We start from the raw sequence: 7,267 nt of genomic DNA, 5'->3' as shown, positions 1-7,267 counted from the left end.
ATCCCGGGTAACACTCCTTATTGTGAAGTCTAGTTTGTCTGATGTGAATGGAGTCCCTCTGCTTTCCTTTGATGAGTGTTTGCATAGTAAATCTTTTCGCATTTGCATCCTTTTCTTTTTAACTTAAATATGGCTTTATATTCGTATTTATTGAGAGCATATTTGGGTCTTCCTTTTATTTTTGTATTTTGTAAGTTCAAAAATAGAAGTTAACCCACAGAATGAGTGAAAATATTCCCAATACATATAGGCAACAAAAGACCAATAAGGAAATAATGAAGAATTTCTACTAATCAACAGAAGACAGAAAACACAATAAAAAATGAGCAAAAAACTTGGAGAGACACTTCATGAAGGATGACATTCAAGTGGCCAATACATCGATGAAAAAGTACTCAGTTTCATTAGTCATCAGAGAGATGTTTACTAAAACCACAATGCAATACCACCACATGTCCCCAGAATGACTGATATGAAAAACATCACCAGCAGCAAGAGTTGGCCAGGACGTGGAGCAACTGGAACTCTTTTACACCGTTGGTGGGAATGCAAATTGGTGAATCACTTTGGAAGATTGTCTGGCAATGTCCAAACTGAGCATACATGAATCCCATGGCCAAGCAATTCCATTCTGAGGTATATATATCCCACAGAAATACATATATAATGTCGAGCAAAAACATTCACTAAAATGTTTATAGCTGCACCAGTAGAAGCACCGCAGTGGCTCCAGACCGGAAACCGTACGGACGCCATTAACAGGAGAACAGGTGAATCGTGGCGTATTCTCACTACGGGGTATCACGGAATGAAACCGGGTGGACCACGACTCTGCAACCGCACACACACCATGGGTGAGTCTCACTGACATGACACTGAATGGAGGAAGTCAGACACGAAGGATGACAGACTGTGTGGCTCTTATTTGTATAAAATACAAAATAGTGGATGTTAATCTATGATGTCAGAGTCAGGAGGGTCTCACCCTTGGGGACAGTGATTGGATGGGGGTCCATGGGGCTGTCTGATAAGAATATACTGTAACTGTCCCCTGATCTGAGTGGTAGTTGCAAAGCTGTGTTCACACTGTGAAAAAAATCAAGTAGTATATTTATGATATGTGCACTTTGGGTATGTATGTTCTACGTCAATCAAAAATGTTAAGGAAGAAGCAAAAACAAAAAAATCCCATTATTTTTTGAGACTTTCACAAAAAACAACAGGTCGCTGATCCCTAGTTTCACCTCCATTCCTGTTTAGAGGTCCCGGTCTTTATTTTACTTGAGCTGTTTGTTTTGTTACTAATTTCATAGTTTTATTTATTGTTATCAAAGTTATTCATGCACACGGTGTAAAGGTCCAAACAGTTCTCTGGGGCTTGTTGTAGAAAACCCCTCCCCCAACCTCATCGGCTCTTGTCTCATCCCATCCGTCCAATACAGCTGTTACGACTGCACAGGCGTGACTCGCTGCATAACCTCTCCGTTCCCCTTGATCTAATAAATGTCTTTTTGTGTACTGTTTGCATGTGCTTACCGTTCATTACTCTATAACCCCCAAATATTCCCCAGTTTGCGCAGACACACTCAGTAGCCTGCCACGTACTCTGAATGACATCCCTTCTCTCAGTCCTCACCTGCTCCAGTGGGACCGGCTCCCCTCCAGCCCTGCTGAACAGCTGTGGGCTTCGGCACGCCCCTCACGGCCTTCCTGGGAGACCGCTCCCTCCTCTCCTGTGTTGGATCTCCTGTTTCATACGTACCAAGTCATCTTTATTTCCTTGTCCTGGTGGAGCAGGAAACCTCTTCTAAAAGTTTCCTGAGAAAAGGGGCATGGGAAGCAAAGCTTCGAGGTCTTGCATGTCTGAAAATGTATGTATGCCGTTCTCACACGTAAGTCATTGCTTAGTTGCTTACAGAGTCCTATATTGGAAAAATATTCCCTCAGAAATTTGAAGTCATTGCTTCACTGTGTTCTTTCCTCCAGCGGATGACATTCTAGCTCTTGATCTTGGCATAAAACCTGTTTTTCCTCTTAGTTCGGGTTCCCCAAGAGACCCTGAGACATGTGTGCACGTGGAGTCACTCAGTGGAGACACGCAGAGGGGAGCAGGGAAGGGATCAGGGGAGAGAAGGCGGTCACCATGCTGACTGTGACTGAGGGACTGAGCATGTCTAAGGCTTAGCTCTGCATAGAGATTTTGGGGAAATGGTGGCAAACATACATCTCAGAGTTCATGTGTGCAAGGACAAGGAAACTGTGTGTGTGTGCACGTGACATCCTCACAGTCAGCGGCTGGCAGCTGCTCCCAGGGAGGAGGGTAGTAATTCCCCAGCACTTCTGGCCTGCTATGAACCCCACAGAGCAGCCTTCCCTGGCTTTGGAGAGACTATCAGGCAAAAGAGAGCCAGATACTGGCAGTTAGACGTCAGCAGCAGTTCACTGAAGCGGGGCTGCCCAGGCCGTTAGCGGGGGGCGGGCAGTGATGTCTGCTGTGGCGACCTGGCTGGGCTGTTACTTGGGAACTCCCATCTGTATTCTTTTGTTTTTTCCTTTTGTCCATATTTTTCTGGACATCTCTTGTCTGGAGGGTTCCAGCCTGGCTGCCTGAGTTCTGAGCTCTCTGGTTCAAGGATTACCAGAAGATTAACCAGGGTTCCAGGGGAGGACCGGCTGGGAGTCTTGACATTCAGTGGGAGACTAAACTTTCACTTACTCTTCCTATTTCAGGATGACACCCTTGACTTCTGGGGTCCCCCTGACCAGAGACTCTATAATTGGTGCTTTTCATGGTATAAATTCTCAGACCTGTGCTGGTCGAGGCAGGGAAGTCACACACTTGCTCTCAGAGGAGAGGTATCGGGTTAAGTGGACTTTCAACCAAACATTCTGTTTTTAGCCCCATACTCACCTCCATAGGTGACTAGTGTCACTGATTCCTTTTGCAGCTTCTGTGATGTAAATCTGATTGCTTCTCTGCTTTCCCCAATCGGCTAAACTAGTCACAATTTACTTCTCAGATTTCGGAGTCCCAAACATGTTGCTGCTGCCGCCGCCTCTAGTGTCTCCGCTCCGCCCCGTGTGGTGTCAGTGCGTGCCCTCATGAGGCGCCCTTACCTATACGTAGGGAATGGATGGTGAGGTCAGCAGGCCCAGGGGGCAGGGTTTGGACTCCACCTCTTTCGTGTTTTAGCTGTGGAGCTTTGGATGAGGTATCCAACCTCTTTCGGTCTGTGCTCCTTCATCATTAAAAAATGAGAATGCTGCTACCTACCTCAGAGGATTGCTCTGAGGAAAAAATGAGGACACATACAGGAAAGTACAAAACATATTGTTGAGCATAGGGTTGCGACTCAAAAATATCTTGGCTTCATTTTCCTGCATTTGGAGGTTGGGGAACTGGGGTGATGACTCAAGGAAGACAGCGAGGTAGACAGCAGGCTGGGCGGCTCAGGGGCAGTTTGGTTGGGCCACACCTCCACTGTCCTCTCTTTCATCCCTATTGCCATTGCCTTAGACCCTGCAGATACAAGATTTTAAAAACATGAACTTACTATCCTATATTCTGGTAACCCCTGTCCCTATGCCAATCACAAAAAAAGGGGGTTCTGGGTTTATTATCTCTAGAAATGAATGACCGTAGAACACCAATTATAAATGAGTCAAAATTTTTTCTTTGGGATGTTAAAATCCAAAGACTCGAGGCATGATAAAAAAAACAGCTTTGGAAGAATAATTCAAGAGTTGATTTTTTTCAACACTGTCACATATATACATAAACACTGATACATGTGTGCACAAACAGACACACACACTGACTCACATCTGCATGTACACATTCAAAGAACTAGATAAAAATTCACTAGACTTTGGAGTAGGTAAGTCGGGTGGAAGCTGGGAGCTGGAACAGGTAATGTATGGAGAAACTACTGATGTCCTTTGATCTCTGCCCTCAGAAACGAAGTGACTTCCCCCTTTTTTGGTTGTGGCATCAAGCTGCTTGTGAGGAGGTTAGGATTGTTTCAGCAGGAATATAAAGAGAAGAAAAGAGCTAATTATGCATTTATTATGCATCTACTGAAATTCAAAAGGATTTTCTAGCAATGCAATAGGCTTGAAATCTGGACTCTAAGGGAAGAATAATATTCGCTTAGCTCCCGTTTAACATAATCAAGATCCAGATCTAGAGTCAACATTCTACTAAAGAAGGAGGTAATTCAATTTCTTGTCTAATATCCTCATCTGACTATAATGGTGATAATCACACCTACCTCAAAGGAATGCTTCTGAAAGGAACTCCTATGTTCTAATGTGGCAACTAGTGTCATGAGGTCAAGGATAGGATGTAAGAGGAACGAGAATCCTGCCCCTTCTTGGCGTGGGGATCAAAGAAGAGGAAAGCCGGGAGGAGTCAGGAGAGCAAAGCTGGAATCATAGAGGCTTAACGTGGAATTGGGGAAACGGCTTCAAAAACATCTAGAAAATGGAAGAACTTTCCTAAATTGGCACAAACTTGTGTCTAATTTAGATGAGTGGGCAAATTAGGGTGACCTGGCAAGGAGGTAAGGCCTCCCCCTCTAGTCCTTCCCCAGGTAGGTACTGAGCTGAGCCATGGGCCTGGCATGGGGCACAGTGTGACAAGAAGATAACGAATGGACAGCATGTGGTTGGGACAGCTTGGGTCAGGGACTAGATGAAGGACGTGGTGGACATTTAGGGGGTCCACTGGGCTTTCCAGAACCACAGGGAGGTTGCTTCTGCTCGTAAGTAGCGATGAGATCAGACCCAGCCAAGGGAGACCCAAGAAATACTCCAGCTATTGAGATGAACCAAAGGCCAGCAGGGTGACTGTAACCAAATACACATTGACCCATAAGCACCCCTCCGGTGGCAGAACCCCCAGGAGGCAGAGGACCCAATGCAATGGGCCACCCTGGGCGTCCCTACCTAGTAAGCCACATTCCCCTCCCCGTTTGCAGGGCAAAGCTGCAAGGTCTGGGGACCTGCCTAGACTCAGGGCGCGCGCGAGGGTGGACACGCCCTCCCCACCTGGGTCCCACACGCTCACTAACAGCCCGGCCTGGAACCACAGTCTCTGGCTGGGCAGGAGGACAGCTGCCCTCCCCTGTCCTGCCTTGACACCAGTGACCTGGGTTCTGTCTGGCTGTGGCCACCCTCTCCTCAGCCTTGTGCGATGCAGGGGCCCCCACCGGCGCCTTGCAGGTGCGCGGCGTGGCCGGGGCGGGCGGCGGCGGGGGCAGGGGTCGGTGCGCAGCCGGGGCAGCGCGGGCGACTCACCTGCATGGACGCGGCCCCGCGGAGTTGGCAGCGGCTGGCGGCCCGGTGTGCGCCCGCCCTGACTTCCGCGTGGGGCTCGCCGCTCCCTCCCCGCCCCTGCCACCTGCTCCCGCCACGCCCCTGCCCTTCCCTGGCGCCTTCCGGGGACCCCTCCCGCCTCCGGAGGCCGTCGCCCCCACCTGCGGGGACGCTTCCCGTTCATTGGGGGGGGGGCTGCCTCAGTCCTCCTTGCTGACCCCAGGACCCCACCCTCATCAGCCCCCGAGGCCGATCCCCTAAGAGGAGAAACCGCGGCGGGAGGGCCGAGGGTGGGGCAGATGCCCAAGAACCCAGCCTTCTCCCGGCCTGAGCCTAGGCTTTGTGGGCCCGGTGGGGAGGGCAGCCTCGGGGTCCTTAGGGCGGGGGGCTGGCCCTGGGCTGCAGGACCGAGGGGCGGCTTCACCGCTTCCTGTGGGTCAGCCGCAGACGGCTCCAGGCCCCCAGGGCGGGCCTGTCCTTTGGGAGACAGTAACTGCCCCCGGAGGAGGTTGGGGTGAAGCTGGGACTCGGGGCAGGAGCTCAGCTGGGCAAGGCACACGGAGACGCTGAGCTGCGTGTGGGGGCGTGGCCGGTAGGGAGGCGCCGCAACGTCACGGGGGTTAGGAGCTCCCCTAGTGTCGGGGGGCAGCACTACGCAGCCCATGCAAGCCTGGGTTGATCCGGAGTTGAAACGGGCCACCCCAGGCTCTCCCGGGATAGCATGGCCCCACCCACACTTCTGCTTGGGGGCCCCACGGCAGGCTGGGACAGGACCAGGGCCGACCTGCGAGGTGGCAGAGGCGGGAGGGGGGGGGCGTCTGGCAGCACAGACCCTGTGCAACTCTGATGGAGCAAATGTGGACAAACACCGCCAAGGTGGAGGGACAGAAAACCGCCACAAACTGTAGTGGCTTCATTAAGTCTGTCTGTTTCTCGGGAGGCCACCGGTCCAGGAGGAGCGGCACTTTTTGCTCTGCCGTCTTGAGCACATGGGCTCACCACACGGCTCAGAATGGCTACTCAAGCACCAGGCATCCCAGCCGCCTTCGAGGCAGGAAGAGGAGAGGGAGGGAGGCGCGCCCCGCCCTTCACAGGGACGGCCGCCGGCCACACCTCGCTGCAGGGAGCCCGGGAAGTCCGGCTGCCCTCCTGAGGACGAAGGTCGGCAGGTCCCGGGGGCACTCAGCAGCCTGCTCCGGCCGGAGGGCCTCGGCGCTGTTAGTGCTCAGGAACCGGACTCCGCAAGGGCTTCTGGGCTTCAGCGAGTGGAACTCAAGGTCCACATGCCCACTGAGCTGCTGGACTCTCCGTCACGCCCCCGTCTCAGTATGCTCTGCGCTCACATCTTCACGGTGTTGGGCCGCTAGCCGTCGGGGATTGATGGGTCATCTCCCGTGTCTACCCAGCCGCTCTCTTTTTCAGTGTCTTTACTCACAGTCCCTAGGTTATTCCCACAGAAACACTGCTTCTCGCTCCCACCTTCCCCAGGTGCTAGGGAACCTGAGTTACATGGGGCCCTTGCTCCTCAACAGCTGTACCTGTGGCCCTCGGAGCAAAGGCAGCGCCTCTAACGCGGGCGGTTGTGGCGGGGGGTGGGGGCACTGGAGTCACTTCCTGACCCTCGGTGGGCGATGGGCAGTGAGGGCAGATTCTGCCTGGTCCCACCTGAAGAGAAGCCCCGTACAGCCCTTTCAGAACAAAGGTGAGCAATGAGAACCAAAAGCCTGCAAACTGGTCATACTTTGGTCCATTAGTTTACTCTTTGGAAACTATCCTAAGAAAAAAAATCCAAAAGAATGCAAATATGTATAAATGTGGTTTTTGAGGCAAAAACTGTAAACCACCTAGATGTTCAGCACTGGGGACAGCATGGGCAGCCACGGAATACTCATGCTGATTGGGCTGCTCTTAAAAACGACCCTTTCGAAGAGTTTATGACAACGCAGGAAGA

At 51.7% G+C, this 7,267-nt stretch overlaps 1 long non-coding RNA gene across 1 annotated transcript; it reads right to left on the bottom strand.

Moving 5' to 3' along the window:
* Window positions 1–223: 223 nt before the first annotated feature.
* Window positions 224–5,869, bottom strand: LOC140844546 (uncharacterized). The gene is made up of 4 exons (XR_012123060.1): window positions 5,299–5,869; window positions 2,912–3,520; window positions 1,637–1,818; window positions 224–875 (listed from the first exon to the last, which is right to left on the bottom strand). It is a non-coding gene; the product is annotated as an uncharacterized lncRNA (long non-coding RNA).
* Between the last annotated feature and the right edge of the window lie 1,398 nt (window positions 5,870–7,267).

This window comes from Manis javanica, chromosome 11 (genome assembly GCF_040802235.1).
Source record: "Manis javanica isolate MJ-LG chromosome 11, MJ_LKY, whole genome shotgun sequence".
Lineage (NCBI taxonomy): Eukaryota > Metazoa > Chordata > Mammalia > Pholidota > Manidae > Manis > Manis javanica.
Note: the sequence above shows the minus strand (reverse complement) of the source record. Positions and strands in the feature narration are given on the sequence as shown.